General features: G+C 51.4%; 8 non-coding genes across 8 annotated transcripts; all 8 read left to right on the forward strand.

Annotated features, from left to right (window-relative positions):
* Positions 1-3,586: 3,586 nt before the first annotated feature.
* TRNAD-GUC (transfer RNA aspartic acid (anticodon GUC)) lies at positions 3,587-3,658 on the forward strand. Its single transcript has one exon. It is a non-coding gene; the product is annotated as a tRNA-Asp (tRNA).
* Positions 3,659-5,054: 1,396 nt separating this feature from the next.
* TRNAD-GUC (transfer RNA aspartic acid (anticodon GUC)) lies at positions 5,055-5,126 on the forward strand. The gene has a single exon. It is a non-coding gene; the product is annotated as a tRNA-Asp (tRNA).
* Positions 5,127-7,990: 2,864 nt separating this feature from the next.
* Positions 7,991-8,062, forward strand: TRNAD-GUC (transfer RNA aspartic acid (anticodon GUC)). Its single transcript has one exon. It is a non-coding gene; the product is annotated as a tRNA-Asp (tRNA).
* A 4,330-nt stretch (positions 8,063-12,392) lies between these two features.
* TRNAD-GUC (transfer RNA aspartic acid (anticodon GUC)) lies at positions 12,393-12,464 on the forward strand. The gene has a single exon. It is a non-coding gene; the product is annotated as a tRNA-Asp (tRNA).
* Positions 12,465-16,779: 4,315 nt separating this feature from the next.
* On the forward strand, positions 16,780-16,851 carry TRNAD-GUC (transfer RNA aspartic acid (anticodon GUC)). Its single transcript has one exon. It is a non-coding gene; the product is annotated as a tRNA-Asp (tRNA).
* Positions 16,852-22,642: 5,791 nt separating this feature from the next.
* On the forward strand, positions 22,643-22,714 carry TRNAD-GUC (transfer RNA aspartic acid (anticodon GUC)). The gene has a single exon. It is a non-coding gene; the product is annotated as a tRNA-Asp (tRNA).
* Positions 22,715-25,579: 2,865 nt separating this feature from the next.
* Positions 25,580-25,651, forward strand: TRNAD-GUC (transfer RNA aspartic acid (anticodon GUC)). Its single transcript has one exon. It is a non-coding gene; the product is annotated as a tRNA-Asp (tRNA).
* A 1,396-nt stretch (positions 25,652-27,047) lies between these two features.
* Positions 27,048-27,119, forward strand: TRNAD-GUC (transfer RNA aspartic acid (anticodon GUC)). The gene has a single exon. It is a non-coding gene; the product is annotated as a tRNA-Asp (tRNA).
* The last annotated feature ends 784 nt before the right edge of the window (positions 27,120-27,903 follow it).

A 27,903-nucleotide genomic window follows, 5' to 3' on the forward strand; every position in this document is an offset into this window, starting at 1 on the left:
GTCAACGTTACGTTCTTCTTTAAAATGCAAGGCCAGGAAAAGTGGCAGCGGTGAGATTTGAACCCACGCCTCCGAAGAGACTGGAGCCTTAATCCAGCGCCTTAGACCGCTCGGCCACGCTACCTCCCTGCTAGTCGCCGAAAGCGGAACTTGACCCGTTGCCCGGCCCGCTTTAGTGCTTTGCCTTTTCTCCTTGGAAAGTCTGGAGACAGGCAGTGGAAGGGCAGGCAAACTGTCAGGTGCGCAGAGGAGGGGAGACCATGAGGCAAGGTGGGAGATGGGGGCAAGAAGTAAGAAAAAAACTAATCGCAAGCTAGGGCAGGATTCGGAAAGTGAAGCCGAAAAGGGGCTTAGCATGCAGCCCAGGGGTTTCTTTGACTGTCCTAAGCCCACAGGGACTTTGCCGTCCTCAGCTCATGAGACTTGAGATGGGTAGCTTGATTTGCTGAGGAAATGCGGGATGACAGATTCAACTCTGGAGTCAAACATAGCCCGGAACTATCGCCTTAAACTGAGTTTTAAGCCTGGTGCCGATAAAAAGAAAGAAATTAGCCTTAGATCGGGCAAGCCGTTTGACGGGGGAAAATGAGACCCCCTAGGCCAGCTAGGTGGTCGCTGGATGCTGTGCAGACATCAGCAGCTGTTCATTTCATGCCCTCACGTCTCCTCGTTAGTATAGTGGTCAGTATCCCCGCCTGTCACGCGGGAGACCAGGGTTCAATTCCCCGACGGGGAGGTTAAACCTTTTCTGGATTTTTTTTAGTTCTTGACAAATATTCTTGAAGATTAGGCTGAGTCAAGTAGGGAATGGGTGCCAAGAACTGACTCTTTAAGAAAAAAGCACCGGCAACGCTAGTCATCGTACAATATTTGTGCACAATTGCTTACATTAGGCGGCCGGTCCACTTTATTGAGTCCCCCTCAGCACCATTTAGTGCTCCTGTTGTCTGCGAAGTCCAAATTGTAACCCTGAATCAGTTCCTCTTCTGACCCTTTGTATCATGTTACATGACGAGTAATGATCACCTGTTAGCTTTATCCCTAATTATAACTCTCACTCTTTCCCTGCATCTAACCCTAGCTCTAATCCCATCATTAACCTCGGTCCGGGCACACGCGTGAACCCTTACTCTCATCTCAGCCTCTCCTGGTGATACATCACACCTGGGATCGTTTGCTCCCTGTGGGCTGTGGGAAATTCGCTACCAGCACGCCCTGGAAGTGGGGCTCATTCCGCTGCAACGGGAGGTCTTCCCAGGACGCGTCACAGCTCAACGCAAGAGCTCCTGGGTTTCGAAGGCTCTTGCAGCAAGCCTTCACAAAGCAGCAGGGAGCGCCGTTCCAGATGGGAAACTTGAGACTGGATGTCCAGAAAAGCAAGACGTCAGAAGCGAAACCTTTTTCCTGCAGGGTGTGGCATACCATCCGCTTGCTCATTGCGACAGAGGTGGCACTAATGAAGGAAGAGGTCAACGTTACGTTCTTCTTTAAAATGCAAGGCCAGGAAAAGTGGCAGCGGTGGGATTTGAACCCACGCCTCCGAAGAGACTGGAGCCTTAATCCAGCGCCTTAGACCGCTCGGCCACGCTACCTCCCTGCTAGTCGCCGAAAGCGGAACTTGACCCGTTGCCCGGCCCGCTTTAGTGCTTTGCCTTTTCTCCTTGGAAAGTCTGGAGACAGGCAGTGGAAGGGCAGGCAAACTGTCAGGTGCGCAGAGGAGGGGAGACCATGAGGCAAGGTGGGAGATGGGGGCAAGAAGTGAGAAAAAAACTAATCGCAAGCTAGGGCAGGATTCGGAAAGTGAAGCCGAAAAGGGGCTTAGCATGCAGCCCAGGGGTTTCTTTGACTGTCCTAAGCCCACAGGGACTTTGCCGTCCTCAGCTCATGAGACTTGAGATGGGTAGCTTGATTTGCTGAGGAAATGCGGGATGACAGATTCAACTCTGGAGTCAAACATAGCCCGGAACTATCGCCTTAAACTGAGTTTTAAGCCTGGTGCCGATAAAAAGAAAGAAATTAGCCTTAGATCGGGCAAGCCGTTTGACGGGGGAAAATGAGACCCCCTAGGCCAGCTAGGTGGTCGCTGGATGCTGTGCAGACATCAGCAGCTGTTCATTTCATGCCCTCACGTCTCCTCGTTAGTATAGTGGTCAGTATCCCCGCCTGTCACGCGGGAGACCGACGGGGAGGTTAAACCTTTTCTGGATTTTTTTTAGTTCTTGACAAATATTCTTGAAGATTAGGCTGAGTCAAGTAGGGAATGGGTGCCAAGAACTGACTCTTTAAGAAAAAAGCACCGGCAACGCTAGTCATCGTACAATATTTGTGCACAATTGCTTACATTAGGCGGCCGGTCCACTTTATTGAGTCCCCCTCAGCACCATTTAGTGCTCCTGTTGTCTGCGAAGTCCAAATTGTAACCCTGAATCAGTTCCTCTTCTGACCCTTTGTATCATGTTACATGACGAGTAATGATCACCTGTTAGCTTTATCCCTAATTATAACTCTCACTCTTTCCCTGCATCTAACCCTAGCTCTAATCCCATCATTAACCTCGGTCCGGGCACACGCGTGAACCCCTACTCTCATCTCAGCCTCTCCTGGTGATACATCACACCTGGGATCGTTTGCTCCCTGTGGGCTGTGGGAAATTTGCTACCAGCACGCCCTGGAAGTGGGGCTCATTCCGCTGCAACGGGAGGTCTTCCCAGGACGCGTCACAGCTCAACGCAAGAGCTCCTGGGTTTCGAAGGCTCTTGCAGCAAGCCTTCACAAAGCAGCAGGGAGCGCCGTTCCAGATGGGAAACTTGAGACTGGATGTCCAGAAAAGCAAGACGTCAGAAGCGAAACCTTTTTCCTGCAGGGTGTGGCATACCATCCGCTTGCTCATTGCGACAGAGGTGGCACTAATGAAGGAAGAGGTCAACGTTACGTTCTTCTTTAAAATGCAAGGCCAGGAAAAGTGGCAGCGGTGGGATTTGAACCCACGCCTCCGAAGAGACTGGAGCCTTAATCCAGCGCCTTAGACCGCTCGGCCACGCTACCTCCCTGCTAGTCGCCGAAAGCGGAACTTGACCCGTTGCCCGGCCCGCTTTAGTGCTTTGCCTTTTCTCCTTGGAAAGTCTGGAGACAGGCAGTGGAAGGGCAGGCAAACTGTCAGGTGCGCAGAGGAGGGGAGACCATGAGGCAAGGTGGGAGATGGGGGCAAGAAGTGAGAAAAAAACTAATCGCAAGCTAGGGCAGGATTCGGAAAGTGAAGCCGAAAAGGGGCTTAGCATGCAGCCCAGGGGTTTCTTTGACTGTCCTAAGCCCACAGGGACTTTGCCGTCCTCAGCTCATGAGACTTGAGATGGGTAGCTTGATTTGCTGAGGAAATGCGGGATGACAGATTCAACTCTGGAGTCAAACATAGCCCGGAACTATCGCCATAAACTGAGTTTTAAGCCTGGTGCCGATAAAAAGAAAGAAATTAGCCTTAGATCGGGCAAGCCGTTTGACAGGGGAAAATGAGACCCCCCTAGGCCAGCTAGGTGGTCGCTGGATGCTGTGCAGACATCAGCAGCTGTTCATTTCATGCCCTCACGTCTCCTCGTTAGTATAGTGGTCAGTATCCCCGCCTGTCACGCGGGAGACCGGGGTTCAATTCCCCGACGGGGAGGTTAAACCTTTTCTGGATTTTTTTTAGTTCTTGACAAATATTCTTGAAGATTAGGCTGAGTCAAGTAGGGAATGGGTGCCAAGAACTGACTCTTTAAGAAAAAAGCACCGGCAACGCTAGTCATCGTACAATATTTGTGCACAATTGCTTACATTAGGCGGCCGGTCCACTTTATTGAGTCCCCCTCAGCACCATTTAGTGCTCCTGTTGTCTGCGAAGTCCAAATTGTAACCCTGAATCAGTTCCTCTTCTGACCCTTTGTATCATGTTACATGACGAGTAATGATCACCTGTTAGCTTTATCCCTAATTATAACTCTCACTCTTTCCCTGCATCTAACCCTAGCTCTAATCCCATCATTAACCTCGGTCCGGGCACACGCGTGAACCCCTACTCTCATCTCAGCCTCTCCTGGTGATACATCACACCTGGGATCGTTTGCTCCCTGTGGGCTGTGGGAAATTTGCTACCAGCACGCCCTGGAAGTGGGGCTCATTCCGCTGCAACGGGAGGTCTTCCCAGGACGCGTCACAGCTCAACGCAAGAGCTCCTGGGTTTCGAAGGCTCTTGCAGCAAGCCTTCACAAAGCAGCAGGGAGCGCCGTTCCAGATGGGAAACTTGAGACTGGATGTCCAGAAAAGCAAGACGTCAGAAGCGAAACCTTTTTCCTGCAGGGTGTGGCATACCATCCGCTTGCTCATTGCGACAGAGGTGGCACTAATGAAGGAAGAGGTCAACGTTACGTTCTTCTTTAAAATGCAAGGCCAGGAAAAGTGGCAGCGGTGGGATTTGAACCCACGCCTCCGAAGAGACTGGAGCCTTAATCCAGCGCCTTAGACCGCTCGGCCACGCTACCTCCCTGCTAGTCGCCGAAAGCGGAACTTGACCCGTTGCCCGGCCCGCTTTAGTGCTTTGCCTTTTCTCCTTGGAAAGTCTGGAGACAGGCAGTGGAAGGGCAGGCAAACTGTCAGGTGCGCAGAGGAGGGGAGACCATGAGGCAAGGTGGGAGATGGGGGCAAGAAGTGAGAAAAAAACTAATCGCAAGCTAGGGCAGGATTCGGAAAGTGAAGCCGAAAAGGGGCTTAGCATGCAGCCCAGGGGTTTCTTTGACTGTCCTAAGCCCACAGGGACTTTGCCGTCCTCAGCTCATGAGACTTGAGATGGGTAGCTTGATTTGCTGAGGAAATGCGGGATGACAGATTCAACTCTGGAGTCAAACATAGCCCGGAACTATCGCCTTAAACTGAGTTTTAAGCCTGGTGCCGATAAAAAGAAAGAAATTAGCCTTAGATCGGGCAAGCCGTTTGACGGGGGAAAATGAGACCCCCTAGGCCAGCTAGGTGGTCGCTGGATGCTGTGCAGACATCAGCAGCTGTTCATTTCATGCCCTCACGTCTCCTCGTTAGTATAGTGGTCAGTATCCCCGCCTGTCACGCGGGAGACCGGGGTTCAATTCCCCGACGGGGAGGTTAAACCTTTTCTGGATTTTTTTTAGTTCTTGACAAATATTCTTGAAGATTAGGCTGAGTCAAGTAGGGAATGGGTGCCAAGAACTGACTCTTTAAGAAAAAAGCACCGGCAACGCTAGTCATCGTACAATATTTGTGCACAATTGCTTACATTAGGCGGCCGGTCCACTTTATTGAGTCCCCCTCAGCACCATTTAGTGCTCCTGTTGTCTGCGAAGTCCAAATTGTAACCCTGAATCAGTTCCTCTTCTGACCCTTTGTATCATGTTACATGACGAGTAATGATCACCTGTTAGCTTTATCCCTAATTATAACTCTCACTCTTTCCCTGCATCTAACCCTAGCTCTAATCCCATCATTAACCTCGGTCCGGGCACACGCGTGAACCCTTACTCTCATCTCAGCCTCTCCTGGTGATACATCACACCTGGGATCGTTTGCTCCCTGTGGGCTGTGGGAAATTCGCTACCAGCACGCCCTGGAAGTGGGGCTCATTCCGCTGCAACGGGAGGTCTTCCCAGGACGCGTCACAGCTCAACGCAAGAGCTCCTGGGTTTCGAAGGCTCTTGCAGCAAGCCTTCACAAAGCAGCAGGGAGCGCCGTTCCAGATGGGAAACTTGAGACTGGATGTCCAGAAAAGCAAGACGTCAGAAGCGAAACCTTTTTCCTGCAGGGTGTGGCATACCATCCGCTTGCTCATTGCGACAGAGGTGGCACTAATGAAGGAAGAGGTCAACGTTACGTTCTTCTTTAAAATGCAAGGCCAGGAAAAGTGGCAGCGGTGGGATTTGAACCCACGCCTCCGAAGAGACTGGAGCCTTAATCCAGCGCCTTAGACCGCTCGGCCACGCTACCTCCCTGCTAGTCGCCGAAAGCGGAACTTGACCCGTTGCCCGGCCCGCTTTAGTGCTTTGCCTTTTCTCCTTGGAAAGTCTGGAGACAGGCAGTGGAAGGGCAGGCAAACTGTCAGGTGCGCAGAGGAGGGGAGACCATGAGGCAAGGTGGGAGATGGGGGCAAGAAGTGAGAAAAAAACGAATCGCAAGCTAGGGCAGGATTCGGAAAGTGAAGCCGAAAAGGGGCTTAGCATGCAGCCCAGGGGTTTCTTTGACTGTCCTAAGCCCACAGGGACTTTGCCGTCCTCAGCTCATGAGACTTGAGATGGGTAGCTTGATTTGCTGAGGAAATGCGGGATGACAGATTCAACTCTGGAGTCAAACATAGCCCGGAACTATCGCCTTAAACTGAGTTTTAAGCCTGGTGCCGATAAAAAGAAAGAAATTAGCCTTAGATCGGGCAAGCCGTTTGACGGGGGAAAATGAGACCCCCTAGGCCAGCTAGGTGGTCGCTGGATGCTGTGCAGACATCAGCAGCTGTTCATTTCATGCCCTCACGTCTCCTCGTTAGTATAGTGGTCAGTATCCCCGCCTGTCACCCGGGAGACCGGGGTTCAATTCCCCGACGGGGAGGTTAAACCTTTTCTGGATTTTTTTTAGTTCTTGACAAATATTCTTGAAGATTAGGCTGAGTCAAGTAGGGAATGGGTGCCAAGAACTGACTCTTTAAGAAAAAAGCACCGGCAACGCTAGTCATCGTACAATATTTGTGCACAATTGCTTACATTAGGCAGCCGGTCCACTTTATTGAGTCCCCCTCAGCACCATTTAGTGCTCCTGTTGTCTGCGAAGTCCAAATTGTAACCCTGAATCAGTTCCTCTTCTGACCCTTTGTATCATGTTACATGACGAGTAATGATCACCTGTTAGCTTTATCCCTAATTATAACTCTCACTCTTTCCCTGCATCTAACCCTAGCTCTAATCCCATCATTAACCTCGGTCCGGGCACACGCGTGAACCCTTACTCTCATCTCAGCCTCTCCTGGTGATACATCACACCTGGGATCGTTTGCTCCCTGTGGGCTGTGGGAAATTTGCTACCAGCACGCCCTGGAAGTGGGGCTCATTCCGCTGCAACGGGAGGTCTTCCCAGGACGCGTCACAGCTCAACGCAAGAGCTCCTGGGTTTCGAAGGCTCTTGCAGCAAGCCTTCACAAAGCAGCAGGGAGCGCCGTTCCAGATGGGAAACTTGAGACTGGATGTCCAGAAAAGCAAGACGTCAGAAGCGAAACCTTTTTCCTGCAGGGTGTGGCATACCATCCGCTTGCTCATTGCGACAGAGGTGGCACTAATGAAGGAAGAGGTCAACGTTACGTTCTTCTTTAAAATGCAAGGCCAGGAAAAGTGGCAGCGGTGGGATTTGAACCCACGCCTCCGAAGAGACTGGAGCCTTAATCCAGCGCCTTAGACCGCTCGGCCACGCTACCTCCCTGCTAGTCGCCGAAAGCGGAACTTGACCCGTTGCCCGGCCCGCTTTAGTGCTTTGCCTTTTCTCCTTGGAAAGTCTGGAGACAGGCAGTGGAAGGGCAGGCAAACTGTCAGGTGCGCAGAGGAGGGGAGACCATGAGGCAAGGTGGGAGATGGGGGCAAGAAGTGAGAAAAAAACTAATCGCAAGCTAGGGCAGGATTCGGAAAGTGAAGCCGAAAAGGGGCTTAGCATGCAGCCCAGGGGTTTCTTTGACTGTCCTAAGCCCACAGGGACTTTGCCGTCCTCAGCTCATGAGACTTGAGATGGGTAGCTTGATTTGCTGAGGAAATGCGGGATGACAGATTCAACTCTGGAGTCAAACATAGCCCGGAACTATCGCCTTAAACTGAGTTTTAAGCCTGGTGCCGATAAAAAGAAAGAAATTAGCCTTAGATCGGGCAAGCCGTTTGACGGGGGAAAATGAGACCCCCTAGGCCAGCTAGGTGGTCGCTGGATGCTGTGCAGACATCAGCAGCTGTTCATTTCATGCCCTCACGTCTCCTCGTTAGTATAGTGGTCAGTATCCCCGCCTGTCACGCGGGAGACCGGGGTTCAATTCCCCGACGGGGAGGTTAAACCTTTTCTGGATTTTTTTTAGTTCTTGACAAATATTCTTGAAGATTAGGCTGAGTCAAGTAGGGAATGGGTGCCAAGAACTGACTCTTTAAGAAAAAAGCACCGGCAACGCTAGTCATCGTACAATATTTGTGCACAATTGCTTACATTAGGCGGCCGGTCCACTTTATTGAGTCCCCCTCAGCACCATTTAGTGCTCCTGTTGTCTGCGAAGTCCAAATTGTAACCCTGAATCAGTTCCTCTTCTGACCCTTTGTATCATGTTACATGACGAGTAATGATCACCTGTTAGCTTTATCCCTAATTATAACTCTCACTCTTTCCCTGCATCTAACCCTAGCTCTAATCCCATCATTAACCTCGGTCCGGGCACACGCGTGAACCCTTACTCTCATCTCAGCCTCTCCTGGTGATACATCACACCTGGGATCGTTTGCTCCCTGTGGGCTGTGGGAAATTTGCTACCAGCACGCCCTGGAAGTGGGGCTCATTCCGCTGCAACGGGAGGTCTTCCCAGGACGCGTCACAGCTCAACGCAAGAGCTCCTGGGTTTCGAAGGCTCTTGCAGCAAGCCTTCACAAAGCAGCAGGGAGCGCCGTTCCAGATGGGAAACTTGAGACTGGATGTCCAGAAAAGCAAGACGTCAGAAGCGAAACCTTTTTCCTGCAGGGTGTGGCATACCATCCGCTTGCTCATTGCGACAGAGGTGGCACTAATGAAGGAAGAGGTCAACGTTACGTTCTTCTTTAAAATGCAAGGCCAGGAAAAGTGGCAGCGGTGGGATTTGAACCCACGCCTCCGAAGAGACTGGAGCCTTAATCCAGCGCCTTAGACCGCTCGGCCACGCTACCTCCCTGCTAGTCGCCGAAAGCGGAACTTGACCCGTTGCCCGGCCCGCTTTAGTGCTTTGCCTTTTCTCCTTGGAAAGTCTGGAGACAGGCAGTGGAAGGGCAGGCAAACTGTCAGGTGCGCAGAGGAGGGGAGACCATGAGGCAAGGTGGGAGATGGGGGCAAGAAGTGAGAAAAAAACTAATCGCAAGCTAGGGCAGGATTCGGAAAGTGAAGCCGAAAAGGGGCTTAGCATGCAGCCCAGGGGTTTCTTTGACTGTCCTAAGCCCACAGGGACTTTGCCGTCCTCAGCTCATGAGACTTGAGATGGGTAGCTTGATTTGCTGAGGAAATGCGGGATGACAGGATGAACTCTGGAGTCAAACATAGCCCGGAACTATCGCCTTAAACTGAGTTTTAAGCCTGGTGCCGATAAAAAGAAAGAAATTAGCCTTAGATCGGGCAAGCCGTTTGACGGGGGAAAATGAGACCCCCTAGGCCAGCTAGGTGGTCGCTGGATGCTGTGCAGACATCAGCAGCTGTTCATTTCATGCCCTCACGTCTCCTCGTTAGTATAGTGGTCAGTATCCCCCGCCTGTCACGCGGGAGACCGGGGTTCAATTCCCCGACGGGGAGGTTAAACCTTTTCTGGATTTTTTTTAGTTCTTGACAAATATTCTTGAAGATTAGGCTGAGTCAAGTAGGGAATGGGTGCCAAGAACTGACTCTTTAAGAAAAAAGCACCGGCAACGCTAGTCATCGTACAATATTTGTGCACAATTGCTTACATTAGGCGGCCGGTCCACTTTATTGAGTCCCCCTCAGCACCATTTAGTGCTCCTGTTGTCTGCGAAGTCCAAATTGTAACCCTGAATCAGTTCCTCTTCTGACCCTTTGTATCATGTTACATGACGAGTAATGATCACCTGTTAGCTTTATCCCTAATTATAACTCTCACTCTTTCCCTGCATCTAACCCTAGCTCTAATCCCATCATTAACCTCGGTCCGGGCACACGCGTGAACCCTTACTCTCATCTCAGCCTCTCCTGGTGATACATCACACCTGGGATCGTTTGCTCCCTGTGGGCTGTGGGAAATTTGCTACCAGCACGCCCTGGAAGTGGGGCTCATTCCGCTGCAACGGGAGGTCTTCCCAGGACGCGTCACAGCTCAACGCAAGAGCTCCTGGGTTTCGAAGGCTCTTGCAGCAAGCCTTCACAAAGCAGCAGGGAGCGCCGTTCCAGATGGGAAACTTGAGACTGGATGTCCAGAAAAGCAAGACGTCAGAAGCGAAACCTTTTTCCTGCAGGGTGTGGCATACCATCCGCTTGCTCATTGCGACAGAGGTGGCACTAATGAAGGAAGAGGTCAACGTTACGTTCTTCTTTAAAATGCAAGGCCAGGAAAAGTGGCAGCGGTGGGATTTGAACCCACGCCTCCGAAGAGACTGGAGCCTTAATCCAGCGCCTTAGACCGCTCGGCCACGCTACCTCCCTGCTAGTCGCCGAAAGCGGAACTTGACCCGTTGCCCGGCCCGCTTTAGTGCTTTGCCTTTTCTCCTTGGAAAGTCTGGAGACAGGCAGTGGAAGGGCAGGCAAACTGTCAGGTGCGCAGAGGAGGGGAGACCATGAGGCAAGGTGGGAGATGGGGGCAAGAAGTGAGAAAAAAACTAATCGCAAGCTAGGGCAGGATTCGGAAAGTGAAGCCGAAAAGGGGCTTAGCATGCAGCCCAGGGGTTTCTTTGACTGTCCTAAGCCCACAGGGACTTTGCCGTCCTCAGCTCATGAGACTTGAGATGGGTAGCTTGATTTGCTGAGGAAATGCGGGATGACAGATTCAACTCTGGAGTCAAACATAGCCCGGAACTATCGCCTTAAACTGAGTTTTAAGCCTGGTGCCGATAAAAAGAAAGAAATTAGCCTTAGATCGGGCAAGCCGTTTGACGGGGGAAAATGAGACCCCCCTAGGCCAGCTAGGTGGTCGCTGGATGCTGTGCAGACATCAGCAGCTGTTCATTTCATGCCCTCACGTCTCCTCGTTAGTATAGTGGTCAGTATCCCCGCCTGTCACGCGGGAGAGGTTCAATTCCCCGACGGGGAGGTTAAACCTTTTCTGGATTTTTTTTAGTTCTTGACAAATATTCTTGAAGATTAGGCTGAGTCAAGTAGGGAATGGGTGCCAAGAACTGACTCTTTAAGAAAAAAGCACCGGCAACGCTAGTCATCGTACAATATTTGTGCACAATTGCTTACATTAGGCGGCCGGTCCACTTTATTGAGTCCCCCTCAGCACCATTTAGTGCTCCTGTTGTCTGCGAAGTCCAAATTGTAACCCTGAATCAGTTCCTCTTCTGACCCTTTGTATCATGTTACATGACGAGTAATGATCACCTGTTAGCTTTATCCCTAATTATAACTCTCACTCTTTCCCTGCATCTAACCCTAGCTCTAATCCCATCATTAACCTCGGTCCGGGCACACGCGTGAACCCCTACTCTCATCTCAGCCTCTCCTGGTGATACATCACACCTGGGATCGTTTGCTCCCTGTGGGCTGTGGGAAATTTGCTACCAGCACGCCCTGGAAGTGGGGCTCATTCCGCTGCAACGGGAGGTCTTCCCAGGACGCGTCACAGCTCAACGCAAGAGCTCCTGGGTTTCGAAGGCTCTTGCAGCAAGCCTTCACAAAGCAGCAGGGAGCGCCGTTCCAGATGGGAAACTTGAGACTGGATGTCCAGAAAAGCAAGACGTCAGAAGCGAAACCTTTTTCCTGCAGGGTGTGGCATACCATCCGCTTGCTCATTGCGACAGAGGTGGCACTAATGAAGGAAGAGGTCAACGTTACGTTCTTCTTTAAAATGCAAGGCCAGGAAAAGTGGCAGCGGTGGGATTTGAACCCACGCCTCCGAAGAGACTGGAGCCTTAATCCAGCGCCTTAGACCGCTCGGCCACGCTACCTCCCTGCTAGTCGCCGAAAGCGGAACTTGACCCGTTGCCCGGCCCGCTTTAGTGCTTTGCCTTTTCTCCTTGGAAAGTCTGGAGACAGGCAGTGGAAGGGCAGGCAAACTGTCAGGTGCGCAGAGGAGGGGAGACCATGAGGCAAGGTGGGAGATGGGGGCAAGAAGTAAGAAAAAAACTAATCGCAAGCTAGGGCAGGATTCGGAAAGTGAAGCCGAAAAGGGGCTTAGCATGCAGCCCAGGGGTTTCTTTGACTGTCCTAAGCCCACAGGGACTTTGCCGTCCTCAGCTCATGAGACTTGAGATGGGTAGCTTGATTTGCTGAGGAAATGCGGGATGACAGATTCAACTCTGGAGTCAAACATAGCCCGGAACTATCGCCTTAAACTGAGTTTTAAGCCTGGTGCCGATAAAAAGAAAGAAATTAGCCTTAGATCGGGCAAGCCGTTTGACGGGGGAAAATGAGACCCCCTAGGCCAGCTAGGTGGTCGCTGGATGCTGTGCAGACATCAGCAGCTGTTCATTTCATGCCCTCACGTCTCCTCGTTAGTATAGTGGTCAGTATCCCCGCCTGTCACGCGGGAGACCGGGGTTCAATTCCCCGACGGGGAGGTTAAACCTTTTCTGGATTTTTTTTAGTTCTTGACAAATATTCTTGAAGATTAGGCTGAGTCAAGTAGGGAATGGGTGCCAAGAACTGACTCTTTAAGAAAAAAGCACCGGCAACGCTAGTCATCGTACAATATTTGTGCACAATTGCTTACATTAGGCGGCCGGTCCACTTTATTGAGTCCCCCTCAGCACCATTTAGTGCTCCTGTTGTCTGCGAAGTCCAAATTGTAACCCTGAATCAGTTCCTCTTCTGACCCTTTGTATCATGTTACATGACGAGTAATGATCACCTGTTAGCTTTATCCCTAATTATAACTCTCACTCTTTCCCTGCATCTAACCCTAGCTCTAATCCCATCATTAACCTCGGTCCGGGCACACGCGTGAACCCTTACTCTCATCTCAGCCTCTCCTGGTGATACATCACACCTGGGATCGTTTGCTCCCTGTGGGCTGTGGGAAATTTGCTACCAGCACGCCCTGGAAGTGGGGCTCATTCCGCTGCAACGGGAGGTCTTCCCAGGACGCGTCACAGCTCAACGCAAGAGCTCCTGGGTTTCGAAGGCTCTTGCAGCAAGCCTTCACAAAGCAGCAGGGAGCGCCGTTCCAGATGGGAAACTTGAGACTGGATGTCCAGAAAAGCAAGACGTCAGAAGCGAAACCTTTTTCCTGCAGGGTGTGGCATACCATCCGCTTGCTCATTGCGACAGAGGTGGCACTAATGAAGGAAGAGGTCAACGTTACGTTCTTCTTTAAAATGCAAGGCCAGGAAAAGTGGCAGCGGTGGGATTTGAACCCACGCCTCCGAAGAGACTGGAGCCTTAATCCAGCGCCTTAGACCGCTCGGCCACGCTACCTCCCTGCTAGTCGCCGAAAGCGGAACTTGACCCGTTGCCCGGCCCGCTTTAGTGCTTTGCCTTTTCTCCTTGGAAAGTCTGGAGACAGGCAGTGGAAGGGCAGGCAAACTGTCAGGTGCGCAGAGGAGGGGAGACCATGAGGCAAGGTGGGAGATGGGGGCAAGAAGTGAGAAAAAAACTAATCGCAAGCTAGGGCAGGATTCGGAAAGTGAAGCCGAAAAGGGGCTTAGCATGCAGCCCAGGGGTTTCTTTGACTGTCCTAAGCCCACAGGGACTTTGCCGTCCTCAGCTCATGAGACTTGAGATGGGTAGCTTGATTTGCTGAGGAAATGCGGGATGACAGATTCAACTCTGGAGTCAAACATAGCCCGGAACTATCGCCTTAAACTGAGTTTTAAGCCTGGTGCCGATAAAAAGAAAGAAATTAGCCTTAGATCGGGCAAGCCGTTTGACGGGGGAAAATGAGACCCCCCTAGGCCAGCTAGGTGGTCGCTGGATGCTGTGCAGACATCAGCAGCTGTTCATTTCATCCCCTCACGTCTCCTCGTTAGTATAGTGGTCAGTATCCCCGGGGTTCAATTCCCCGACGGGGAGGTTAAACCTTTTCTGGATTTTTTTTAGTTCTTGACAAATATTCTTGAAGATTAGGCTGAGTCAAGTAGGGAATGGGTGCCAAGAACTGACTCTTTAAGAAAAAAGCACCGGCAACGCTAGTCATCGTACAATATTTGTGCACAATTGCTTACATTAGGCGGCCGGTCCACTTTATTGAGTCCCCCTCAGCACCATTTAGTGCTCCTGTTGTCTGCGAAGTCCAAATTGTAACCCTGAATCAGTTCCTCTTCTGACCCTTTGTATCATGTTACATGACGAGTAATGATCACCTGTTAGCTTTATCCCTAATTATAACTCTCACTCTTTCCCTGCATCTAACCCTAGCTCTAATCCCATCATTAACCTCGGTCCGGGCACACGCGTGAACCCCTACTCTCATCTCAGCCTCTCCTGGTGATACATCACACCTGGGATCGTTTGCTCCCTGTGGGCTGTGGGAAATTTGCTACCAGCACGCCCTGGAAGTGGGGCTCATTCCGCTGCAACGGGAGGTCTTCCCAGGACGCGTCACAGCTCAACGCAAGAGCTCCTGGGTTTCGAAGGCTCTTGCAGCAAGCCTTCACAAAGCAGCAGGGAGCGCCGTTCCAGATGGGAAACTTGAGACTGGATGTCCAGAAAAGCAAGACGTCAGAAGCGAAACCTTTTTCCTGCAGGGTGTGGCATACCATCCGCTTGCTCATTGCGACAGAGGTGGCACTAATGAAGGAAGAGGTCAACGTTACGTTCTTCTTTAAAATGCAAGGCCAGGAAAAGTGGCAGCGGTGGGATTTGAACCCACGCCTCCGAAGAGACTGGAGCCTTAATCCAGCGCCTTAGACCGCTCGGCCACGCTACCTCCCTGCTAGTCGCCGAAAGCGGAACTTGACCCGTTGCCCGGCCCGCTTTAGTGCTTTGCCTTTTCTCCTTGGAAAGTCTGGAGACAGGCAGTGGAAGGGCAGGCAAACTGTCAGGTGCGCAGAGGAGGGGAGACCATGAGGCAAGGTGGGAGATGGGGGCAAGAAGTAAGAAAAAAACTAATCGCAAGCTAGGGCAGGATTCGGAAAGTGAAGCCGAAAAGGGGCTTAGCATGCAGCCCAGGGGTTTCTTTGACTGTCCTAAGCCCACAGGGACTTTGCCGTCCTCAGCTCATGAGACTTGAGATGGGTAGCTTGATTTGCTGAGGAAATGCGGGATGACAGATTCAACTCTGGAGTCAAACATAGCCCGGAACTATCGCCTTAAACTGAGTTTTAAGCCTGGTGGCGATAAAAAGAAAGAAATTAGCCTTAGATCGGGCAAGCCGTTTGACGGGGGAAAATGAGACCCCCTAGGCCAGCTAGGTGGTCGCTGGATGCTGTGCAGACATCAGCAGCTGTTCATTTCATGCCCTCACGTCTCCTCGTTAGTATAGTGGGCAGTATCCCCGCCTGTCACGCGGGAGACCGGGGTTCAATTCCCCGACGGGGAGGTTAAACCTTTTCTGGATTTTTTTTAGTTCTTGACAAATATTCTTGAAGATTAGGCTGAGTCAAGTAGGGAATGGGTGCCAAGAACTGACTCTTTAAGAAAAAAGCACCGGCAACGCTAGTCATCGTACAATATTTGTGCACAATTGCTTACATTAGGCGGCCGGTCCACTTTATTGAGTCCCCCTCAGCACCATTTAGTGCTCCTGTTGTCTGCGAAGTCCAAATTGTAACCCTGAATCAGTTCCTCTTCTGACCCTTTGTATCATGTTACATGACGAGTAATGATCACCTGTTAGCTTTATCCCTAATTATAACTCTCACTCTTTCCCTGCATCTAACCCTAGCTCTAATCCCATCATTAACCTCGGTCCGGGCACACGCGTGAACCCTTACTCTCATCTCAGCCTCTCCTGGTGATACATCACACCTGGGATCGTTTGCTCCCTGTGGGCTGTGGGAAATTTGCTACCAGCACGCCCTGGAAGTGGGGCTCATTCCGCTGCAACGGGAGGTCTTCCCAGGACGCGTCACAGCTCAACGCAAGAGCTCCTGGGTTTCGAAGGCTCTTGCAGCAAGCCTTCACAAAGCAGCAGGGAGCGCCGTTCCAGATGGGAAACTTGAGACTGGATGTCCAGAAAAGCAAGACGTCAGAAGCGAAACCTTTTTCCTGCAGGGTGTGGCATACCATCCGCTTGCTCATTGCGACAGAGGTGGCACTAATGAAGGAAGAGGTCAACGTTACGTTCTTCTTTAAAATGCAAGGCCAGGAAAAGTGGCAGCGGTGGGATTTGAACCCACGCCTCCGAAGAGACTGGAGCCTTAATCCAGCGCCTTAGACCGCTCGGCCACGCTACCTCCCTGCTAGTCGCCGAAAGCGGAACTTGACCCGTTGCCCGGCCCGCTTTAGTGCTTTGCCTTTTCTCCTTGGAAAGTCTGGAGACAGGCAGTGGAAGGGCAGGCAAACTGTCAGGTGCGCAGAGGAGGGGAGACCATGAGGCAAGGTGGGAGATGGGGGCAAGAAGTGAGAAAAAAACTAATCGCAAGCTAGGGCAGGATTCGGAAAGTGAAGCCGAAAAGGGGCTTAGCATGCAGCCCAGGGGTTTCTTTGACTGTCCTAAGCCCACAGGGACTTTGCCGTCCTCAGCTCATGAGACTTGAGATGGGTAGCTTGATTTGCTGAGGAAATGCGGGATGACAGATTCAACTCTGGAGTCAAACATAGCCCGGAACTATCGCCTTAAACTGAGTTTTAAGCCTGGTGCCGATAAAAAGAAAGAAATTAGCCTTAGATCGGGCAAGCCGTTTGACGGGGGAAAATGAGACCCCCCTAGGCCAGCTAGGTGGTCGCTGGATGCTGTGCAGACATCAGCAGCTGTTCATTTCATCCCCTCACGTCTCCTCGTTAGTATAGTGGTCAGTATCCCCGCCTGTCACGCGGGAGACCGGGGTTCAATTCCCCGACGGGGAGGTTAAACCTTTTCTGGATTTTTTTTAGTTCTTGACAAATATTCTTGAAGATTAGGCTGAGTCAAGTAGGGAATGGGTGCCAAGAACTGACTCTTTAAGAAAAAAGCACCGGCAACGCTAGTCATCGTACAATATTTGTGCACAATTGCTTACATTAGGCGGCCGGTCCACTTTATTGAGTCCCCCTCAGCACCATTTAGTGCTCCTGTTGTCTGCGAAGTCCAAATTGTAACCCTGAATCAGTTCCTCTTCTGACCCTTTGTATCATGTTACATGACGAGTAATGATCACCTGTTAGCTTTATCCCTAATTATAACTCTCACTCTTTCCCTGCATCTAACCCTAGCTCTAATCCCATCATTAACCTCGGTCCGGGCACACGCGTGAACCCCTACTCTCATCTCAGCCTCTCCTGGTGATACATCACACCTGGGATCGTTTGCTCCCTGTGGGCTGTGGGAAATTTGCTACCAGCACGCCCTGGAAGTGGGGCTCATTCCGCTGCAACGGGAGGTCTTCCCAGGACGCGTCACAGCTCAACGCAAGAGCTCCTGGGTTTCGAAGGCTCTTGCAGCAAGCCTTCACAAAGCAGCAGGGAGCGCCGTTCCAGATGGGAAACTTGAGACTGGATGTCCAGAAAAGCAAGACGTCAGAAGCGAAACCTTTTTCCTGCAGGGTGTGGCATACCATCCGCTTGCTCATTGCGACAGAGGTGGCACTAATGAAGGAAGAGGTCAACGTTACGTTCTTCTTTAAAATGCAAGGCCAGGAAAAGTGGCAGCGGTGGGATTTGAACCCACGCCTCCGAAGAGACTGGAGCCTTAATCCAGCGCCTTAGACCGCTCGGCCACGCTACCTCCCTGCTAGTCGCCGAAAGCGGAACTTGACCCGTTGCCCGGCCCGCTTTAGTGCTTTGCCTTTTCTCCTTGGAAAGTCTGGAGACAGGCAGTGGAAGGGCAGGCAAACTGTCAGGTGCGCAGAGGAGGGGAGACCATGAGGCAAGGTGGGAGATGGGGGCAAGAAGTAAGAAAAAAACTAATCGCAAGCTAGGGCAGGATTCGGAAAGTGAAGCCGAAAAGGGGCTTAGCATGCAGCCCAGGGGTTTCTTTGACTGTCCTAAGCCCACAGGGACTTTGCCGTCCTCAGCTCATGAGACTTGAGATGGGTAGCTTGATTTGCTGAGGAAATGCGGGATGACAGATTCAACTCTGGAGTCAAACATAGCCCGGAACTATCGCCTTAAACTGAGTTTTAAGCCTGGTGCCGATAAAAAGAAAGAAATTAGCCTTAGATCGGGCAAGCCGTTTGACGGGGGAAAATGAGACCCCCTAGGCCAGCTAGGTGGTCGCTGGATGCTGTGCAGACATCAGCAGCTGTTCATTTCATGCCCTCACGTCTCCTCGTTAGTATAGTGGGCAGTATCCCCGCCTGTCACGCGGGAGACCGGGGTTCAATTCCCCGACGGGGAGGTTAAACCTTTTCTGGATTTTTTTTAGTTCTTGACAAATATTCTTGAAGATTAGGCTGAGTCAAGTAGGGAATGGGTGCCAAGAACTGACTCTTTAAGAAAAAAGCACCGGCAACGCTAGTCATCGTACAATATTTGTGCACAATTGCTTACATTAGGCGGCCGGTCCACTTTATTGAGTCCCCCTCAGCACCATTTAGTGCTCCTGTTGTCTGCGAAGTCCAAATTGTAACCCTGAATCAGTTCCTCTTCTGACCCTTTGTATCATGTTACATGACGAGTAATGATCACCTGTTAGCTTTATCCCTAATTATAACTCTCACTCTTTCCCTGCATCTAACCCTAGCTCTAATCCCATCATTAACCTCGGTCCGGGCACACGCGTGAACCCTTACTCTCATCTCAGCCTCTCCTGGTGATACATCACACCTGGGATCGTTTGCTCCCTGTGGGCTGTGGGAAATTTGCTACCAGCACGCCCTGGAAGTGGGGCTCATTCCGCTGCAACGGGAGGTCTTCCCAGGACGCGTCACAGCTCAACGCAAGAGCTCCTGGGTTTCGAAGGCTCTTGCAGCAAGCCTTCACAAAGCAGCAGGGAGCGCCGTTCCAGATGGGAAACTTGAGACTGGATGTCCAGAAAAGCAAGACGTCAGAAGCGAAACCTTTTTCCTGCAGGGTGTGGCATACCATCCGCTTGCTCATTGCGACAGAGGTGGCACTAATGAAGGAAGAGGTCAACGTTACGTTCTTCTTTAAAATGCAAGGCCAGGAAAAGTGGCAGCGGTGGGATTTGAACCCACGCCTCCGAAGAGACTGGAGCCTTAATCCAGCGCCTTAGACCGCTCGGCCACGCTACCTCCCTGCTAGTCGCCGAAAGCGGAACTTGACCCGTTGCCCGGCCCGCTTTAGTGCTTTGCCTTTTCTCCTTGGAAAGTCTGGAGACAGGCAGTGGAAGGGCAGGCAAACTGTCAGGTGCGCAGAGGAGGGGAGACCATGAGGCAAGGTGGGAGATGGGGGCAAGAAGTGAGAAAAAAACGAATCGCAAGCTAGGGCAGGATTCGGAAAGTGAAGCCGAAAAGGGGCTTAGCATGCAGCCCAGGGGTTTCTTTGACTGTCCTAAGCCCACAGGGACTTTGCCGTCCTCAGCTCATGAGACTTGAGATGGGTAGCTTGATTTGCTGAGGAAATGCGGGATGACAGATTCAACTCTGGAGTCAAACATAGCCCGGAACTATCGCCTTAAACTGAGTTTTAAGCCTGGTGCCGATAAAAAGAAAGAAATTAGCCTTAGATCGGGCAAGCCGTTTGACGGGGGAAAATGAGACCCCCTAGGCCAGCTAGGTGGTCGCTGGATGCTGTGCAGACATCAGCAGCTGTTCATTTCATGCCCTCACGTCTCCTCGTTAGTATAGTGGTCAGTATCCCCGCGGGAGACCGGGGTTCAATTCCCCGACGGGGAGGTTAAACCTTTTCTGGATTTTTTTTAGTTCTTGACAAATATTCTTGAAGATTAGGCTGAGTCAAGTAGGGAATGGGTGCCAAGAACTGACTCTTTAAGAAAAAAGCACCGGCAACGCTAGTCATCGTACAATATTTGTGCACAATTGCTTACATTAGGCGGCCGGTCCACTTTATTGAGTCCCCCTCAGCACCATTTAGTGCTCCTGTTGTCTGCGAAGTCCAAATTGTAACCCTGAATCAGTTCCTCTTCTGACCCTTTGTATCATGTTACATGACGAGTAATGATCACCTGTTAGCTTTATCCCTAATTATAACTCTCACTCTTTCCCTGCATCTAACCCTAGCTCTAATCCCATCATTAACCTCGGTCCGGGCACACGCGTGAACCCCTACTCTCATCTCAGCCTCTCCTGGTGATACATCACACCTGGGATCGTTTGCTCCCTGTGGGCTGTGGGAAATTTGCTACCAGCACGCCCTGGAAGTGGGGCTCATTCCGCTGCAACGGGAGGTCTTCCCAGGACGCGTCACAGCTCAACGCAAGAGCTCCTGGGTTTCGAAGGCTCTTGCAGCAAGCCTTCACAAAGCAGCAGGGAGCGCCGTTCCAGATGGGAAACTTGAGACTGGATGTCCAGAAAAGCAAGACGTCAGAAGCGAAACCTTTTTCCTGCAGGGTGTGGCATACCATCCGCTTGCTCATTGCGACAGAGGTGGCACTAATGAAGGAAGAGGTCAACGTTACGTTCTTCTTTAAAATGCAAGGCCAGGAAAAGTGGCAGCGGTGGGATTTGAACCCACGCCTCCGAAGAGACTGGAGCCTTAATCCAGCGCCTTAGACCGCTCGGCCACGCTATCTCCCTGCTAGTTGCCGAAAGCGGAACTTGAACCGTTGCCCGGCCCGCTTTAGTGCTTTGCCTTTTCTCCTTGGAAAGTCTGGAGACAGGCAGTGGAAGGGCAGGCAAACTGTCAGGTGCGCAGAGGAGGGGAGACCATGAGGCAAGGTGGGAGATGGGGGCAAGAAGTGAGAAAAAAACTAATCGCAAGCTAGGGCAGGATTCGGAAAGTGAAGCCAAAAAGGGGCTTAGCATGCAGCCCAGGGGTTTCTTTGACTGTCCTAAGCCCACAGGGACTTTGCCGTCCTCAGCTCATGAGACTTGAGATGGGTAGCTTGATTTGCTGAGGAAATGCGGGATGACAGATTCAACTCTGGAGTCAAACATAGCCCGGAACTATCGCCTTAAACTGAGTTTTAAGCCTGGTGCCGATAAAAAGAAAGAAATTAGCCTTAGATCGGGCAAGCCGTTTGACGGGGGAAAATGAGACCCCCTAGGCCAGCTAGGTGGTCGCTGGATGCTGTGCAGACATCAGCAGCTGTTCATTTCATGCCCTCACGTCTCCTCGTTAGTATAGTGGTCAGTATCCCCACCTGTCACGCGGGAGACCGGGGTTCAATTCCCCGACGGGGAGGTTAAACCTTTTCTGGATTTTTTTTAGTTCTTGACAAATATTCTTGAAGATTAGGCTGAGTCAAGTAGGGAATGGGTGCCAAGAACTGACTCTTTAAGAAAAAAGCACCGGCAACGCTAGTCATCGTACAATATTTGTGCACAATTGCTTACATTAGGCGGCCGGTCCACTTTATTGAGTCCCCCTCAGCACCATTTAGTGCTCCTGTTGTCTGCGAAGTCCAAATTGTAACCCTGAATCAGTTCCTCTTCTGACCCTTTGTATCATGTTACATGACGAGTAATGATCACCTGTTAGCTTTATCCCTAATTATAACTCTCACTCTTTCCCTGCATCTAACCCTAGCTCTAATCCCATCATTAACCTCGGTCCGGGCACACGCGTGAACCCCTACTCTCATCTCAGCCTCTCCTGGTGATACATCACACCTGGGATCGTTTGCTCCCTGTGGGCTGTGGGAAATTTGCTACCAGCACGCCCTGGAAGTGGGGCTCATTCCGCTGCAACGGGAGGTCTTCCCAGGACGCGTCACAGCTCAACGCAAGAGCTCCTGGGTTTCGAAGGCTCTTGCAGCAAGCCTTCACAAAGCAGCAGGGAGCGCCGTTCCAGATGGGAAACTTGAGACTGGATGTCCAGAAAAGCAAGACGTCAGAAGCGAAACCTTTTTCCTGCAGGGTGTGGCATACCATCCGCTTGCTCATTGCGACAGAGGTGGCACTAATGAAGGAAGAGGTCAACGTTACGTTCTTCTTTAAAATGCAAGGCCAGGAAAAGTGGCAGCGGTGGGATTTGAACCCACGCCTCCGAAGAGACTGGAGCCTTAATCCAGCGCCTTAGACCGCTCGGCCACGCTACCTCCCTGCTAGTCGCCGAAAGCGGAACTTGACCCGTTGCCCGGCCCGCTTTAGTGCTTTGCCTTTTCTCCTTGGAAAGTCTGGAGACAGGCAGTGGAAGGGCAGGCAAACTGTCAGGTGCGCAGAGGAGGGGAGACCATGAGGCAAGGTGGGAGATGGGGGCAAGAAGTGAGAAAAAAACGAATCGCAAGCTAGGGCAGGATTCGGAAAGTGAAGCCGAAAAGGGGCTTAGCATGCAGCCCAGGGGTTTCTTTGACTGTCCTAAGCCCACAGGGACTTTGCCGTCCTCAGCTCATGAGACTTGAGATGGGTAGCTTGATTTGCTGAGGAAATGCGGGATGACAGATTCAACTCTGGAGTCAAACATAGCCCGGAACTATCGCCTTAAACTGAGTTTTAAGCCTGGTGCCGATAAAAAGAAAGAAATTAGCCTTAGATCGGGCAAGCCGTTTGACGGGGGAAAATGAGACCCCCTAGGCCAGCTAGGTGGTCGCTGGATGCTGTGCAGACATCAGCAGCTGTTCATTTCATGCCCTCACGTCTCCTCGTTAGTATAGTGGTCAGTATCCCCGCCTGTCACGCGGGAGACCGGGGTTCAATTCCCCGACGGGGAGGTTAAACCTTTTCTGGATTTTTTTTAGTTCTTGACAAATATTCTTGAAGATTAGGCTGAGTCAAGTAGGGAATGGGTGCCAAGAACTGACTCTTTAAGAAAAAAGCACCGGCAACGCTAGTCATCGTACAATATTTGTGCACAATTGCTTACATTAGGCGGCCGGTCCACTTTATTGAGTCCCCCTCAGCACCATTTAGTGCTCCTGTTGTCTGCGAAGTCCAAATTGTAACCCTGAATCAGTTCCTCTTCTGACCCTTTGTATCATGTTACATGACGAGTAATGATCACCTGTTAGCTTTATCCCTAATTATAACTCTCACTCTTTCCCTGCATCTAACCCTAGCTCTAATCCCATCATTAACCTCGGTCCGGGCACACGCGTGAACCCCTACTCTCATCTCAGCCTCTCCTGGTGATACATCACACCTGGGATCGTTTGCTCCCTGTGGGCTGTGGGAAATTTGCTACCAGCACGCCCTGGAAGTGGGGCTCATTCCGCTGCAACGGGAGGTCTTCCCAGGACGCGTCACAGCTCAACGCAAGAGCTCCTGGGTTTCGAAGGCTCTTGCAGCAAGCCTTCACAAAGCAGCAGGGAGCGCCGTTCCAGATGGGAAACTTGAGACTGGATGTCCAGAAAAGCAAGACGTCAGAAGCGAAACCTTTTTCCTGCAGGGTGTGGCATACCATCCGCTTGCTCATTGCGACAGAGGTGGCACTAATGAAGGAAGAGGTCAACGTTACGTTCTTCTTTAAAATGCAAGGCCAGGAAAAGTGGCAGCGGTGGGATTTGAACCCACGCCTCCGAAGAGACTGGAGCCTTAATCCAGCGCCTTAGACCGCTCGGCCACGCTACCTCCCTGCTAGTCGCCGAAAGCGGAACTTGACCCGTTGCCCGGCCCGCTTTAGTGCTTTGCCTTTTCTCCTTGGAAAGTCTGGAGACAGGCAGTGGAAGGGCAGGCAAACTGTCAGGTGCGCAGAGGAGGGGAGACCATGAGGCAAGGTGGGAGATGGGGGCAAGAAGTGAGAAAAAAACTAATCGCAAGCTAGGGCAGGATTCGGAAAGTGAAGCCGAAAAGGGGCTTAGCATGCAGCCCAGGGGTTTCTTTGACTGTCCTAAGCCCACAGGGACTTTGCCGTCCTCAGCTCATGAGACTTGAGATGGGTAGCTTGATTTGCTGAGGAAATGCGGGATGACAGATTCAACTCTGGAGTCAAACATAGCCCGGAACTATCGCCTTAAACTGAGTTTTAAGCCTGGTGCCGATAAAAAGAAAGAAATTAGCCTTAGATCGGGCAAGCCGTTTGACGGGGGAAAATGAGACCCCCTAGGCCAGCTAGGTGGTCGCTGGATGCTGTGCAGACATCAGCAGCTGTTCATTTCATGCCCTCACGTCTCCTCGTTAGTATAGTGGTCAGTATCCCCGCCTGTCACCCGGGAGACCGGGGTTCAATTCCCCGACGGGGAGGTTAAACCTTTTCTGGATTTTTTTTAGTTCTTGACAAATATTCTTGAAGATTAGGCTGAGTCAAGTAGGGAATGGGTGCCAAGAACTGACTCTTTAAGAAAAAAGCACCGGCAACGCTAGTCATCGTACAATATTTGTGCACAATTGCTTACATTAGGCGGCCGGTCCACTTTATTGAGTCCCCCTCAGCACCATTTAGTGCTCCTGTTGTCTGCGAAGTCCAAATTGTAACCCTGAATCAGTTCCTCTTCTGACCCTTTGTATCATGTTACATGACGAGTAATGATCACCTGTTAGCTTTATCCCTAATTATAACTCTCACTCTTTCCCTGCATCTAACCCTAGCTCTAATCCCATCATTAACCTCGGTCCGGGCACACGCGTGAACCCTTACTCTCATCTCAGCCTCTCCTGGTGATACATCACACCTGGGATCGTTTGCTCCCTGTGGGCTGTGGGAAATTTGCTACCAGCACGCCCTGGAAGTGGGGCTCATTCCGCTGCAACGGGAGGTCTTCCCAGGACGCGTCACAGCTCAACGCAAGAGCTCCTGGGTTTCGAAGGCTCTTGCAGCAAGCCTTCACAAAGCAGCAGGGAGCGCCGTTCCAGATGGGAAACTTGAGACTGGATGTCCAGAAAAGCAAGACGTCAGAAGCTAAACCTTTTTCCTGCAGGGTGTGGCATACCATCCGCTTGCTCATTGCGACAGAGGTGGCACTAATGAAGGAAGAGGTCAACGTTACGTTCTTCTTTAAAATGCAAGGCCAGGAAAAGTGGCAGCGGTGGGATTTGAACCCACGCCTCCGAAGAGACTGGAGCCTTAATCCAGCGCCTTAGACCGCTCGGCCACGCTACCTCCCTGCTAGTCGCCGAAAGCGGAACTTGACCCGTTGCCCGGCCCGCTTTAGTGCTTTGCCTTTTCTCCTTGGAAAGTCTGGAGACAGGCAGTGGAAGGGCAGGCAAACTGTCAGGTGCGCAGAGGAGGGGAGACCATGAGGCAAGGTGGGAGATGGGGGCAAGAAGTGAGAAAAAAACTAATCGCAAGCTAGGGCAGGATTCGGAAAGTGAAGCCGAAAAGGGGCTTAGCATGCAGCCCAGGGGTTTCTTTGACTGTCCTAAGCCCACAGGGACTTTGCCGTCCTCAGCTCATGAGACTTGAGATGGGTAGCTTGATTTGCTGAGGAAATGCGGGATGACAGATTCAACTCTGGAGTCAAACATAGCCCGGAACTATCGCCTTAAACTGAGTTTTAAGCCTGGTGCCGATAAAAAGAAAGAAATTAGCCTTAGATCGGGCAAGCCGTTTGACGGGGGAAAATGAGACCCCCCTAGGCCAGCTAGGTGGTCGCTGGATGCTGTGCAGACATCAGCAGCTGTTCATTTCATCCCCTCACGTCTCCTCGTTAGTATAGTGGTCAGTATCCCCGCCTGTCACGCGGGAGACCGGGGTTCAATTCCCCGACGGGGAGGTTAAACCTTTTCTGGATTTTTTTTAGTTCTTGACAAATATTCTTGAAGATTAGGCTGAGTCAAGTAGGGAATGGGTGCCAAGAACTGACTCTTTAAGAAAAAAGCACCGGCAACGCTAGTCATCGTACAATATTTGTGCACAATTGCTTACATTAGGCGGCCGGTCCACTTTATTGAGTCCCCCTCAGCACCATTTAGTGCTCCTGTTGTCTGCGAAGTCCAAATTGTAACCCTGAATCAGTTCCTCTTCTGACCCTTTGTATCATGTTACATGACGAGTAATGATCACCTGTTAGCTTTATCCCTAATTATAACTCTCACTCTTTCCCTGCATCTAACCCTAGCTCTAATCCCATCATTAACCTCGGTCCGGGCACACGCGTGAACCCCTACTCTCATCTCAGCCTCTCCTGGTGATACATCACACCTGGGATCGTTTGCTCCCTGTGGGCTGTGGGAAATTTGCTACCAGCACGCCCTGGAAGTGGGGCTCATTCCGCTGCAACGGGAGGTCTTCCCAGGACGCGTCACAGCTCAACGCAAGAGCTCCTGGGTTTCGAAGGCTCTTGCAGCAAGCCTTCACAAAGCAGCAGGGAGCGCCGTTCCAGATGGGAAACTTGAGACTGGATGTCCAGAAAAGCAAGACGTCAGAAGCGAAACCTTTTTCCTGCAGGGTGTGGCATACCATCCGCTTGCTCATTGCGACAGAGGTGGCACTAATGAAGGAAGAGGTCAACGTTACGTTCTTCTTTAAAATGCAAGGCCAGGAAAAGTGGCAGCGGTGGGATTTGAACCCACGCCTCCGAAGAGACTGGAGCCTTAATCCAGCGCCTTAGACCGCTCGGCCACGCTACCTCCCTGCTAGTCGCCGAAAGCGGAACTTGACCCGTTGCCCGGCCCGCTTTAGTGCTTTGCCTTTTCTCCTTGGAAAGTCTGGAGACAGGCAGTGGAAGGGCAGGCAAACTGTCAGGTGCGCAGAGGAGGGGAGACCATGAGGCAAGGTGGGAGATGGGGGCAAGAAGTGAGAAAAAAACGAATCGCAAGCTAGGGCAGGATTCGGAAAGTGAAGCCGAAAAGGGGCTTAGCATGCAGCCCAGGGGTTTCTTTGACTGTCCTAAGCCCACAGGGACTTTGCCGTCCTCAGCTCATGAGACTTGAGATGGGTAGCTTGATTTGCTGAGGAAATGCAGGATGACAGATTCAACTCTGGAGTCAAACATAGCCCGGAACTATCGCCTTAAACTGAGTTTTAAGCCTGGTGCCGATAAAAAGAAAGAAATTAGCCTTAGATCGGGCAAGCCGTTTGACGGGGGAAAATGAGACCCCCTAGGCCAGCTAGGTGGTCGCTGGATGCTGTGCAGACATCAGCAGCTGTTCATTTCATGCCCTCACGTCTCCTCGTTAGTATAGTGGTCAGTATCCCCGCCTGTCACGCGGGAGACCGGGGTTCAATTCCCCGACGGGGAGGTTAAACCTTTTCTGGATTTTTTTTAGTTCTTGACAAATATTCTTGAAGATTAGGCTGAGTCAAGTAGGGAATGGGTGCCAAGAACTGACTCTTTAAGAAAAAAGCACCGGCAACGCTAGTCATCGTACAATATTTGTGCACAATTGCTTACATTAGGCGGCCGGTCCACTTTATTGAGTCCCCCTCAGCACCATTTAGTGCTCCTGTTGTCTGCGAAGTCCAAATTGTAACCCTGAATCAGTTCCTCTTCTGACCCTTTGTATCATGTTACATGACGAGTAATGATCACCTGTTAGCTTTATCCCTAATTATAACTCTCACTCTTTCCCTGCATCTAACCCTAGCTCTAATCCCATCATTAACCTCGGTCCGGGCACACGCGTGAACCCCTACTCTCATCTCAGCCTCTCCTGGTGATACATCACACCTGGGATCGTTTGCTCCCTGTGGGCTGTGGGAAATTTGCTACCAGCACGCCCTGGAAGTGGGGCTCATTCCGCTGCAACGGGAGGTCTTCCCAGGACGCGTCACAGCTCAACGCAAGAGCTCCTGGGTTTCGAAGGCTCTTGCAGCAAGCCTTCACAAAGCAGCAGGGAGCGCCGTTCCAGATGGGAAACTTGAGACTGGATGTCCAGAAAAGCAAGACGTCAGAAGCGAAACCTTTTTCCTGCAGGGTGTGGCATACCATCCGCTTGCTCATTGCGACAGAGGTGGCACTAATGAAGGAAGAGGTCAACGTTACGTTCTTCTTTAAAATGCAAGGCCAGGAAAAGTGGCAGCGGT

This window comes from Ambystoma mexicanum, chromosome 1p (genome assembly GCF_040938575.1).
Source record: "Ambystoma mexicanum isolate Mex_15411 chromosome 1p, UKY_AmexF1_1, whole genome shotgun sequence".
NCBI classification, from domain to species: domain Eukaryota; kingdom Metazoa; phylum Chordata; class Amphibia; order Caudata; family Ambystomatidae; genus Ambystoma; species Ambystoma mexicanum.